General features: G+C 50.5%; 1 protein-coding gene across 14 annotated transcripts in view; it reads left to right on the forward strand.

Annotated features, from left to right (window-relative positions):
• LOC122575105 (tyrosine-protein phosphatase Lar) overlaps window positions 1–13,908 on the forward strand; it is a 280,224-nt gene that overhangs the window by 156,536 nt on the left and 109,780 nt on the right. The gene's annotated exons all lie outside the window — the stretch shown is intronic.

The following is a 13,908-nucleotide window of genomic DNA, read 5'->3' on the forward strand; positions in this document are numbered from 1 at the left end:
CCTATTGATCGTACGATCGTTCGACCATACGAACGTTTATCTGCGAGAAACAGTTGGGAAAAATTTGAGAACGCTCGAGATCCACTCAAGGCCTGGTTTCATTAAACCGAGGAGAGAGATTACCCGGGGAATCGACTCGAGAGTCCCCTCGGCTAAGGACCGTCGTGAAAGTTGGTGGTAAGCCAAACAGTTTCGCGTTCTTCCCGCCCTCCTCTCTCTCTCTCTCTCTTTCTCTCTCCCTCTGCTCGCTTTTCATATCCTTTGTTCTCTCAACCGTCTGTTCTCTTCTTCGTTCGCGTTCTCTCTCATTATAAAATACCCAATTAATTCGAACTTCGTAAGAGGATCACGGGATAATTAATACAATAAAAATAGACGTCGCAATAACAATAGCGAACTTGGACGAAATATGCTAAGAGGCTTAGCCGAAACCTCGCCCGGTTCCTCTTCTTTCGTTGCAGCAGCGCGCGTCTCGTTTTCGTTGAGCTCGTCGAGTGGCGACCGCGTTCGACGATAGGAGAATCGACGCGGAGCAAAAGAAACCGTCACGTAAGGAACGAACGCGACCGAATGACCGCGCCGAAGGCTATACTTTCCTAACACGCCATTGCGTAATTACGTGCTTCGCCTCGTTAGGTGTATTACTTTCTCCGTAAACCCGTAATCAGATCCGAACGAACGTCGGGCTTGTTTACCGACCAGATCCCTGCCTTTGGATTCCCCCGATAAGGCTTGTCAGTCCAGTCGATCTGGCCACGTAGGAGCTCCGAGAAATTTCGAAATTTCCTTCATGGAAAGCCCCTAAACTCGTCGACCGTTGGCTGTCGCGTCCCAGCGCAATATCGTGACACTGGACGAAGGATAAGAAATTGCTGGTTATGCGAGCGAACGCGCAATAAGTAGAGAACTGGCGAGACGGATCGAAAGATCGTGGTGCAGGCTGCGAGCATCGCTAACGAGGCCGATCCGAATTCCCAGCGATACCTGGATTCGCAACGAGGAAATTTTCCACGTGTATCTTTCGACGAAGAGATTTAGCAGGAAGTGCGTCCGACAAGTTTCTACGACTCTGTCACCTCGTATTGGAGGGAATTTTAATGGATCGTAGTGTGGTTAATTTAGGGGAAAACCTTAGGAGGCAAGAAGGGTTGTTTTCTTCTGTCGACGTCGGTGCAGCTACAGTTCGATAGGTCCAAACTCCCTAAATCGTCGCGCACGACCTCCGGAGATATTACCCTGCTACACGATGGAAGGGATTGCTCGGTATAAATTGCATCGTGTGGTCGACGAAGCGCGGTCGAAATTGGGGAAATTAAGTTCGCCGAGTATAGAGCGTGCCGGGCTATACTACTACCGCCACTAGTACACACAAAGAGAGACCGCACTGGCATGTGGTTCCGTGTAACCTCGATGTCGATACACTCGGGTCAGCGCGTCGAGGAACGAGCAGACGTAGCAGCCGAGGGATCCCACGCATCGGCTGTTTGCATTCGCCGCTAAACGGCCGCTCATGCCTCGACGAATTCGCCGAATGTGAGGAGACCTGCTTGCAGTTTCCGAGAACCAGACGAATATCGATGCAGGTCGTTTCGAGGAAGATCACGGAGAAGGACTTGGGGCGATCGTTCGAGTACTTTTGACCCTTTCGTCGCGATCTCCGCGTTAACAGACTCGTGGTTAGACCGCAACCTACGCGTTTACCGAACCAGGAATATACTTCGTATTTGATTCTGAAAGCAACGGATTGCGAATTTCTCTGGAAATTTTTTCGCGGATTCGACGATCACTCGTTCCGAAATACGACGAACCGGATACCTGGTACTTTGCCAATTTACCGCGCACTCTTCTCCAACTTTCCGGACGGTGCATGCAACAGAAACTCTAACTCGGGCCCATTACTTTGCCTTGTTTCCGAATCTGTTCTCGTTGTTCCCGTAGGATTAGCTGGCAGAAGTCGGTTCGTGATCCGGATTGGGAAGAAAGTTAACAACCGGTCCTAAAATGGCTCGAATCGACCAGTGAATGGCGTTGCAACTACCGAAACTGTTAGCGGCACGCGTGCTCTTGGCAACGTGTTATGAATCGTTCGATTTCGTTCCGTTCTTGACGCGAATGTTAACCCTCTCGATTTTCATACGAATTCCGATTGAACGAGGCCTGCGAAATACCCTGGCGTGCGGTCGGGCGGCCAGCACAAACCACTGTCATTCTAAATTCCTCGCAGCGAGTCCCGTTGAATTTTGTTTTGTCAACGCGCGGCCACGCTTCCGATAAACTTGCGACGAAATTTTTATGACAGCCTGGCTGTTCCGGACACGACGTTAAACCGTAAAACGTGGAAGGTCGGACGAGGAAATTATTCCGCGTGACAATGCCAAATTCATCAACCCTCTCGGAAGGTTCGAACCTCGAACGTGCTGGTTCGAATTGCACGAAAGAGAAAAAGTAGAGCGGGGTCCCGCGAAACGTACGAGGGACGAAAGGAGAAATTAGGGAATTAGGCGATGAAGCGAGCTTGAGAAACGGCGAACGAAAGGGTGTGGTTTGGTTGCTCGGCTGCGAACGTATGTCCGTCAACGCGAGCCTGGAAAGAACCAGCTCTCGACTGATTGCCAACAGCTAATCGAGTTATCAAGTTGAAACAAAGTGCATTGTAAACGACCTATTATCTTTTATCCGCAGAAGGCATTTTAATTTGAGGAAGTTTCACAATGGTAATCGCGTAAAACCGCTCTCGCAGCGATAATGAAAGGAACTCCAGGTAAAGGGAAATTATAGGAAAGAAGATATGGTCGCGTCGTAGCTTAGTCGGCGCGGTTCGACGAAGAAGCCGCGATAACTCGAATAAACCGGTCGGAAGCAAAAGGGAGACGGTAGAGAGCGAAGGAGAAATCGCTGCATCTTGAGGTGGAGCGTGTCGACGCATTCTGACAGGGATAGAAAACGGCAGCGGCTTCGGGCAAGGCTAGTTGGAAGAATCGGGTATAATTTCTTGGTGACAGGGTGGCGTCGGCTTTTCAACCCTTATAATATCTCCAACACCCTGGTCGCAGTTTCTGTCATCCCTTCTTTTTTCATCGCCACCGTCTTCCTCCTTCTTCGTGTTCCTCGTTGGCCTGCCTCGGTCCTCCCATCTTGCCTCTCGCTCTCCGCTTCTCGGTTTCCCTATCGGCCTCTCCTCGTCTCTTGGTTTCACCCTCGGCGCGCTTTTGCTCCCGGGAATACATTTCCATGCATTTTCCTGGGCGGGTTCTCCTGGTCTTTCGCTCGCCCATGCCCGGTTTTCACCCTTTCTCCGTTCCTCTCGCTGGTCCACCGTCTCTCCCTTCCCCTCGGCCTTCCACGCGCTTTAATTACCAACTTTTCCGTGTTTCCCAGGAATTCGCGCTCGCTCCACCACCTCTTCCGCGTCGACAGTGGTTTCTTTCGTACGCTTCTTTATACTCTGTTTTTCTTCTCCGGCCGCTCCCTCGCGGTCCCATGGGCCACATCCGTGCTCGCTTTCGACGAGTGTACATAAAGTTTGCGCGCGCGTACAAATATACACGGTCGCGTAGAGGGTCGGGAAATCGTGTAATGCCTCGCTCTCTGGCTCCTTTCCCAGACTTTCTCTCTCCCTTTTCTCTTCTCCCCTTTCACCGAGTATTTGCTTCTTTTCGCCACCCACACGGATACGAAATATGCCATAGCGATGGCGCAGCATCGTACAGGGATCGACGCGTGCTGATTCTCCGTTACAACCACAAGTCGACAAATAGATCGCCATCAATGGACGAACGTTAATCCTTTCAGCGCTGGTTCGTTCATCGCGCCGATTCAAAACGGAGAACGATACAACTCGGACGTTCAGACAGGATCCACGAGATAATATCGTTGGCCGTTCCCTCGGGTTTCTTTTTCAACGGGGTCTCTGAGGAATCGCGAGCTAGCTTGGGTACAACGCAAATATAAGGAAAAGCGAGCCGAGTCGTTGTCGAAACGATTAAAAGTTTTTCTGGTTTAACGATCCGCTGGAATATGCAAGCGAGCGCGAACCTTCCCCTTGCCGCGTCGATCCCGTCGGCTTTCCTTTCTTTCCCACGATCGTTTGAATCTTTCTTCCGTCGTTTCCACGTCGCTGCTCCGGCTATTTCCGCTTTCCGGCTGGTTCAACGATTCGCTTTTCAACGCGCATCCTTCTTCCCTGTCGATGGTCATGAACACGTAGAAAGCCAGACGGGGACGACGGCGTTTCCTAACGAGACTCGTGTTTCCTGCAAGAGGAAACTGGTCTTATCAAGAATCTACGAACGAGTCGAGAAAGCGATAGCATCGTCTACGGTTGCTCGCGCGCGTTCAACGGCCGCTTCGCTTACGCAGCAACGCCCGATGGAAAAAGGGAGAAGAATGGAAGAAGTCGTTCGAGATGGTTGAAGCTTCGGTATCCGTTCGTTGCGTATCCCCCTGCGTCGCACAAGTAAACGAACGTCGAAGCGTATCGAATTTCCTGTTGCTCGAATATCACCAGAACCTGAATATTCAGATTAATTCGACTAATTCGAATTAATCGGCAGAGCAAACGAATAACTCGAGTCAGAAATAAATTGCAAAAAAAAAAAAAAAATGATCGCTTGTTCTCTCAAACTATTTATTAAACGTTTGTTTAACATTTCCATAAAACATTTATAAAAACGAGGCGTATTGAATTTATTTAGCGCTATTAGTGGACCACTCAGTGGAAATTGAATTGAAATTGCTTCGACAGTTTAAGAGAAAATTGGTTTTGAAGCTCGGCAATTTTATACGCGTACGGATAGAATTCGGTTGTGGGTTTCCTTAATACAAAGTAAGTTCAGTCGCTTTTAGCATTAAAAGCCTTTAGATTCGTCGGAAACGGACGTCGACACCGTTGAAAGTCGCGCACGTAGGTCCACGCACGTTGCAACCTTTTCTCTCGATCGCCGTTATCGTCACGCCGGACGTAGCAGCTCGTGCGACTCTGTACGAACGTTACCTTACGACATCGACGGCAACGTCCTCTGAAAAAAAAAAAAAAAAAAACGCTTCCACGGCGATGTTGTAACTCTTCGAGTTTAAGCAGAAGAGCATCGTCTCTGACGCATCGTCCGGTCCGTTTATCGAACCGCACACAGCCGGTGGATGTTCCTCGAGTAGCCGCTGGCTAATTCCCAAAGAGATTATCGAAGACGCATCACCGCGATTCCACGTCCGAATACAAATTGGTCCCTTGCAACCGCGGTGTGGCCCGGTTCGAATGGAAGGCGGAGGAGAGGGAGGGTGTGCATGCATAGAGAGAGCGTCGGTGTATAGCGAGAGCGGTACAGGTGCGACGGGTCGAGGCAGCGAGGAAATTGCAGGGTTCTCGGTCCCCCAGGTGCTCTTCGTCATCATAAAGCCTACGCCACTGGCATTGTACCTGTATTAAAGCCAGCCTCGAACACGACCCTGCGACTCGTCCCCCTCCTCTCCTCTAGCCGTGTGCTAGCTCTTCGCGTTTCCCGTGTTCTGTTCGCTCTGCTCGTTCTGTCCACCCTCGCTGCCAGCCGACTATGTATCGTCGACTGGTCGACCATTTCTCGAGACCACAGCCAGCAGCCTTGCTTCGCGTTCCCTGGTCACCACACCGCGACCAGTCGCCACATTTAATAATCGGTATTTATGGGAAAAACTTGCCAGACGCTCTCCTCGCCACGTCCACGATGGCCCATCGTTGCCGCATCGAAATCTACGACCTCTCTACTCTTCCGCCCTCCTTCGTCCTTCGTCCTCCGCCTTCCGCCAGCGCAAATACCGTAACTTCCAGTCTCCGTGCTTTCAATTCGCTCGATCGGTCGAAGGCTCGCGAACGCCGTACAAACGATTATTGCCAGACAATAAATGAGATTTTGGACACGACGCGCTGCCGGATATCAACACCCGGGTGGGTAACCAAAATTGTTGCGTGCATAAAGAGGCGTCGACGGAATGGGAAGAACCGGGAAGAATCCGCAGCGATTTTGGGACATTTCCATTAAAAAAATGGAAAAATAGTTGCGCTCGCGCACGCTGACGTAACTCGAGGTTAACGTTAACTTTAGTCTTATCCCGGATTCGTTAGATTTTTAACGGAAAGTTGGCTGATCGATTCGGACGGAGGCGCCCTAAGTACGCTTACCGTGTCAAGTAGAACAACCTACTCGTTGGTCAGGCGCGACGTGGCGCGCTGCGAGTTGGAAAATTCTTTGGCCACGAGGATCGTAGTTCGCGAAGGATACGCACGAGCATCGACAGTTTCGGACGATTCTAGTGAAACGATAGGCGATCGTGCGGGCGTGCCGGCGGAGTGAAACTCCGCAGGGAAAATCGGTGGAGGAAAGCGGTTCTTGGCGTAATTATTTTCAAAGGATTAGTCGTTAATGCGGCGAAACACTTGGGAACGAGATAAGCTTCGCCGAGTTCCCAAAGAAAATAAAGGCTGATCCCGTCGGACGGTGGCTTACTTTTGGCAAAAACAACGCCGCAGAGGCGCACCGGAACGCCAAGAGTCGTGGATTTCTCAGCCAGACTGAAATAACCGACGGCGCAGGAAGCCGTTTTAAGAACAAACTGTTGGTTGGTCGCAATTAAAGCTGACCCGCTTTCCGCTCGAACGCCGCACTTTCTTCCGACCATCGTTTTTCAAACGGAATTAATTCAGACGTGCAGCGCACGGGCTTTCGCGCCCATGATTCTTTTTCGTCAAGTTCGCCAGAACTGGTCGATGTGAAACGCATACAACGAGTGGTACGAACGAGAAATACGAAACATAATAATAGAGCGAACGCGTCTCCCGCCAGTCTACCAATATAAACTTCTCGTTGCTGTCCGTCCGTTCAGACTGAATTACCTGACCCTGTCCCGGAGGAGTCTACGCCCCGGCGTCCAACAACAAAGTTTGCACGGGCAAGTGAAGCTTAATTAAAAGCTACGATGACACTCGAGGGCCACTCTGCTCCGAGGGGCCAACGATTCGTTTCCCTTGGTATCGAGAACGAGAGGGAAACTCCTAATCGTCTATCGTTTACCTTCGCGGAAGAGTTAGCCCGGCCGCTCGGCTTCTCGAGATAACGCGCCGCCGCGTCTAATTTCCCACGAACCGTCTTGCTTCGAGATATTCGGCGCCAGGAATAAGACAAGAACATCCGCCGGGGCTACTCCCCTTCGACGCGTTTCATTTCCTAATCCTCCTCGCGCCGCAATATCGCTACAAGAGCGTCGTTCCTCGTGCAAATCGCAGCCGGGGAACAAACGCAAATAAAACCTCTCTCCCTCTATCTCTGTCTCTCTCTCTCTCTCTCTCCCTCTCTCTCTTCTTACCTCGGTATAAACCCTGACAAGTCACTGTGAAAAATCCGCCTTCCGCGTTATTACCCGCGTTTCGCGGGCATTAAGGTCGAGCTTCGCGCGCAGGAGCCTCTTCGATTCCAACTACTTTTACCTTTCTCGCCGTACGAATTTATGACCCGCGACCAAGAATATTTCGCTGGCGAGGCTGCGCCGAACATCGGCCCGCGATCCTCCTCCAACCCCGTAGAAGCTTTCTCACGTCTTACGGTATGCACACCTCGCAGCAATCCAGGATGCTAATGCACGTGATCGATAAGAGGATAGAAGTTGAAACAGCCCTTGCGTTTTTCGAGCGTTCGCCACGCATACTTGCTACGCGATTTAAAAGCATACGGCGTGTATATCCTTGGCGACTGCGTGTGTTCGGTTCACTGGGAAAGGAGGAGAGTGGCACGGTAGAATTTTTTCGACGCCGAGGGCTCGTTTGAAAAATGCGAGGCTTGCGTGGTCTGTGCGTGTTCGAGGAACACCTGCCTTTCTTCGTAACCTCTGCCCTGCTTAGGCTCTACGACCACCTTTTCTTCGAGATTGCCACGGCTTGATTCCAGGTGTACCCTCGTCGGTAGACCGCCGTCCAGAGCCCAAAGAACGACGGGCACGCGAATTATTAAGCTAATAGCACCGTGAGTATAGCCGGCGTCTTCCACCCTGTACGCTTGGAGAACACCGCTGCCGAGTATTTTCCTCCCTGGTAAAAGGTATTGAGTCGTTTCAGCCGAGTTTCTGCGGTTTTCGATGGTAGAGAGTTGGCCGCGCTGTCCGACGTTTTTCGACTTTGCACGAAGATTCGTATCTACCGGTTTGTTCGCGCACAGTGCTCCGGCCACGTTTTATCTCGCTCGCCGGATCGTGCGCCATCGCAACGTTCCTCCTCTCTGCGTACTTTGGCGTCTCCGTCGCTTCTAATATTTCGGTTGTCTCGTTCAAGCTTGTCTCTGGAAAGGAATCTTTGCGATCCGTTGCGAAAAACGTGTCGCATCGTCGTCGTATGCGATCGGCAGCCACGCTGGCCGCCCGTCCGTGAATCAAGCCGGGAGATGGCATCGCGTGGCCTCGCGAGCTCGAAGCAAATTGTTCGGAAAGCCGGGTCGCGTTTGAATCTCCAGCGAAAGGTTTATGACTATTCCTCCGTTGGGGCTCATTCGTACCGAATTGAGCGTATAACTACCGGCGGCCGTTCTTGAAGCGCGGTATATATATAAATAGGACGTGGAAGAATCGTCGTCGGCAGCTGCAAAACTGCCGCGTATTTCTGAATTTCGAGGAAAATTGCTCTCGTGCTGCCGCCGGTGCATCGATTGCATCGATCCGAAAATCTCGCTCTTTATCGATAATTTTCGACGATCGTGTTAGGCGCGCGCGCTTCTCTTTCGCCTAGGATCGCCGATTTATTTATGCACAGTTTCTGCAATCTCCGTAGAATCGATCGTCGAACACCGTGGGTGGTTATCGTGCATCGGTATCGACTCCGTTCCACGCTGCTAAGAGTCTCTAGGGCAAATCTAGACACGGCAAAACGCCGGCTAATAATTTCTCGCGTCCGCTGCAACGACCGGGAATTTCGGAAGTGCGGCGGATGGAGACGCAGGAGCAAGAGAGACGACGGGGAGGGCAACGGGCAGAGGGGGGAGCGAAGGGTAGTACTTGACTCGGTAGGGAGTACCAATTATTTCGTTTGACCTGGCTGGTAGCCGGGCGAACCAATACTCCGAGACAAATTGTCAATTTATGCTTTCTCGTTATTACGCCGTCCTGATCATAGCACGCGGTTCACCGCGAGCCAACCGAAATGCACACGTATCGTCATCGAGCGCATTTTGCCAGATAGCGGGAGAAATGGTTCGAACGTTGTCGCGCGCAGTCGCCGTTACGAGCGAGTATCGCGCGGCGAGAGACGAGAGAGGAGCCAGAGCCCGGTCTGACTGTTTCGTTCCGTTTCGTTTCGTTGGAATCGCTGACGATCGGTGGACGATACGCGGCGGACCCGGCCCGTTGGACGCCACCTAGCGACGATAAGATCTGGCGAAATAAAGGAGACAAGCGTACGGAAATGGAAACTACCGTGGAAGATCGCGGCACGGTGTACACGGCGCGTAGAACCGTAAAAATAAAGCGTAAAATCAACTGCTGACTCGATTGTGACTCTTTTACCTGGTACGTTTGGGGCTGGCTTCGCCAGAGGGGCAAACGGAATCGGGGAATATCGCGGAGTGTGCGATTTAAATCATAAAACCGGAGTAAAAATTCCGAACAGTTTTTGCAGCTGCAGTTGCAGTCGCGGGATGCCTATCCGCATGACTGTTTCCTTGGCTTCCTCGCGAATTTCTTTTCCTCCGATTCAGCTCGTTTGGTGGCCCTCTTTTCTTACCGCTTATGTTTCTCTTTCGCCGTGCACCTCGAACATTACCCAGCCATGGAATGGGCCGATAGAACCGTAAAAGGGAATTACTCGAACGATTCCACCTATTGGAGCGCGTTCTGCTTTCCGAATCCGTATACCTGTCCGTATGATCGATATTTCGTCGAAATCGTTTACGCCGCCGCTGCTCGTCCCCGCTGATCGTGCCCGCGATTCTCCGATAATCTCTTCTTCCACGGGAAAACTTCTTACCGACTTTGATGCCAAGCAGTCTCCGCGATTCGCCTGCAAATACCAATCTCGCTATCGTACCCGTGGGAAACCACGAAAATTGTATCCGACGACGCACGCGCTTATCAATTATTGTCCTTTTCATTCTCCCTCCTCTCTCCTCCTTTTTCCCCCCTTCTTTCTCCCTTTCTTTTTTCTCTCGGTTTGGCAACCGAGTAAAAAGCATGCTCGACCGAGCGATATTTTACTGGTTTTTCCTCGTGCCAGAGAAAGGATCGTGATTTCGGTCTGTTTCAAATCTCGATCCTCTGTCCATGCGGTGGTCCACCTTTTGCAGACTGATCGCGGTTGGTTCGACGAGATCACAGAGATCTCGCCAAGAGGGGAAAAAGAATAAGTGCGATGGCGCGCTCGTGCCCGCGCGCGCGCTCACCCACTGTCATTAATTGTCTTTGACTTTGGAGAGAGACGAATTCCAGTCGATCGGTCACGAACGATTCGAGTATCCTCGTAGACGGCGAACGAACGGGCTATTCACGGGAAGATCGCGCGACGGAATAGGAAGCGATAATATTTCATTCGCGGGACTAGAATATCATTTTTCAATAGCGCGCAGCTTAGCCAGGAGTTATATCGACCGGCTATATCTTCTGAACGTTGCCCTTCGTTTTTCCTCCATTTCTCATTCCGTCTGCTTTTTTCTCTTTCCCTCTCTTGCTCTCCTTCCTTTTGTTACCGAGTTTGACTAGGCAGCCCTGCCGCGATCACCGGTATCCGCGTGTGCTCTCTCACGTACGTGCAAGCGGTCCGAAAACGCTGGCAAGGGTGCGTCGCGCACAGTAAATTCTCCATGCAAATGAGATGGCTGATACGCGCGAAATATAAATCCGAAAAACCCGGCGAATATTTATGTCTATTATCTGAAGACCCTCCGAAACCGCTTTACCTCGCCCCGTTCCCCTCCTCCCCGCCGCCCTTGGCTGCTTCCTCGTGATCGGCATCGAAATGGTCCTAGTTCTAGAAGCCTCGTTCCACTCTAGCTACCCCTTATCGCGCGTCCAGGTACGCGGCATCGTCTATCGAATCGATTAACTCCTCCTCGAAATACCCTACGGTGTCGATAATGGTAATTGCGCCGACAGGTTGTTCCAACGGAAAGAGGGAAATCAGTGGATCGTGATTTATCCAAAAGGATGCCATATTATCGTATCGTGGCTTTATCGGTCTTTCGTCATAGAATGAGGTAAAAATCCGTAAATCAAGGAAAACGTACTTGCCGTGTTTTTCAATCGCGGTCGGTTCGATCGTCGGGTTGTTGGACAAAGGGTGAAAAGGGAGCGTAGTGGATGAAAAATCGTTGGTGGCCGATTTAGCAAAGTCGATCGACTTGGTCTCGCGAACGTAACTCGTTGGATGGTTTCGCGAATCCGATTCAAGTTGTTCGTACATCGGCATCGAACTCGAGCGGTGCAACGCGTCATGGAAACCAGACTCTAATTAGTACAGCAACACAGCCAACAGTCGCTTTAATCGCATGCTTCCTATCACCTGAAACGAGTTTCTCGAAGGGCTATCACGCGAAGTCTCGAGGTCTTTAACGCGTCGTGAGTGTTAACGGCTGGCTGACCGAATCGCCGCGCCAACTGCTATAAAATTACCGACTCTTGTTTTACTGGGTCGCATTTTCGCTATCCGTTTTTCCGATCGAGATTCTGAATCGCGTGTAAGAAGAAGAAGAAGAAGAAGAAGAAGGAGAAAAAGAAGAAACAAAGGGGGAAAAAGCACCGCGACGATGTATAAAATGCGAGTGCAAGTGGCTTACGTAAGCGGTGAGTGGTAGATTGGCTATTGTTTGAAAAACTTACGTATACACTGTCGTTCATAAATATTAGGACACCTGCCGGTCTCACAGGAAACGTAATAATTGACACAGATTATCCGAGAAACGATTAATCAACCGCGATTACGTATTCGTGCGATACGACGATCCAGAATACGGAAAAAACTGTGGAAAGTTGCAAGAATTATGCACGATAGTAGCGAACGAACGATCATCGTACGTGTACAGACGTGGAAACCAATTTGGTTTAAACAACGTGACGAAATTTTAAATCGATCGGTTAGGAAATTCAACGAGTTTTGCAAATGTTTGAATTTCAATCGCGAAATCATTTATAAAGTACGTGTAACCGAAGAGTAATAAGCGCACCGGCAAATCTAACGATTGATATAAACGATTGAGAGGAAAAGGCGTAGACAAGAAAAACATCTGGTTTAATTAATTATGAGATTCTATTCGGATTTATTTATTAGAAATGGGATAATAATTACGAAGGCTTTTGATCGATCCCCAGTGACTTTTCAGGGTTCATCTCAATTTAATTAATTATTATATTAATCGTTACAAGCGTCCTTAATATTCATGAATGCCAGTGTACGTATCGCGTAACATGGCTGCGCGAAGTTTGATCGAAATATAAATCGCGTATCTCGTCTCGTTACGATACAAACGGGTCGAACGTCGGCCATTATACCACCCGTTGTCCACACCATTACTGCAACTAATCGACTTTCGCGTTCTTATCGCCGGAATATTCTGTCAATGGAAAGCAATTATCGTCGTGGATCGTAGAGCGAACGATCGAGGATGCGTCGATCGAGACACGATCGCGGCGAAGTAAACGCGTATAAATGAACGCGACTGTAAAAAATATTCTGGCTATTGCAGTCTGTCAGAGGCGTTGAATGTCCTGGAGCACACAGCTAGACGGGAAGACTCGTCATCTCCTTTTCGCCGTCTACCTATTACCCCTTTCAGCGACCCCTTTCAAGGTGTGCTCTCTTTGTCTTCATCGAGCCACGTAGTAGCGGTGTTCCCATGATGGTTGCGCGGGGTACTTGGTGCAAAGGAGCGGTTTTCAATCCCTTGCGGCCGTCTTCCACCTCCCGATCCTCGACAGCTGGAACGAGCCTTGGCCAAGAGCCAGCGTATTCATTCCAGAAACTAGCCCCCGATCTAAGAGGCCAATTATTTAATCAATTCCACCCTCTTAGCGGCCGGTATAGACACCACATAGGCTATTGGAGGTACGGAACTGCCGACGACGACAGTGGCTGGCGTGGACAATTGAAATCTCGGCCCCCTCCTGCCGGCGGCGATCGTGGACTTGGTTTTCGAGACGACTCGATTCCAATCGGTCGGTCACACTCGGAAGGTATGCCCATTATATTCACAATGGGACGATTTCGGAGCAATCGTGAAAACTTTGGTTCGAAGGGTGCGAGGAGAGCGGAGGATCGAGGCATCTCGCACAACCCTTTCTCGCCAAATCTGCGCGAAAGTAGTCGTTATTTCTTCGAGATATACCTCAGAGAGGCGTTTATCGTAACGTCGTTTGAAATAAAGAGAGCGGTGCGGCCGGGCCATCTCGAAACGCTTAAAGGTTTTCGCTTCGAATTAGTGCGGCAGAGTCACGAATTCGTGCTGGTGTAGCCAGCTAGCTAGCTCGTGTCTCTACCCGACCACGCCAACGTCGTACATCACGAATCCCCTGAGAGACCCATCCTCTTGACCGCGTCCATCCGCAATCCTACGTCCGAACGCTCGAACGTTAAACGTGATTTCGGGCTCACGCTCGCGATTCCACAAAATTAATCCGGGTCGGGGCCATCGATTCGCCTCTTTTCCCGCTGTCCTGTCGTTTATTTTCCACCTACGCCACGTCGAAATTTAATCGAACTCGTTTCTTTCCGTGAAACAGCGTGCCCGCGCCACAGCTTTTTAATTTTTCCCACGATATTTATCCCTCGGTATCCCGACCCCTTACGTACGAACATCGTTTCGTTCGTACGGCCAATTTCCACGGAATCGGAATATGCCGGATATATCTATAGCCGCTGTTGGATAGATCGACGCATCGATAAAGAAGGAATATAACGCGAAATGGACGGTA

This window comes from Bombus pyrosoma, linkage group LG14 (assembly GCF_014825855.1).
Source record: "Bombus pyrosoma isolate SC7728 linkage group LG14, ASM1482585v1, whole genome shotgun sequence".
In the NCBI taxonomy this organism is placed as follows: domain Eukaryota; kingdom Metazoa; phylum Arthropoda; class Insecta; order Hymenoptera; family Apidae; genus Bombus; species Bombus pyrosoma.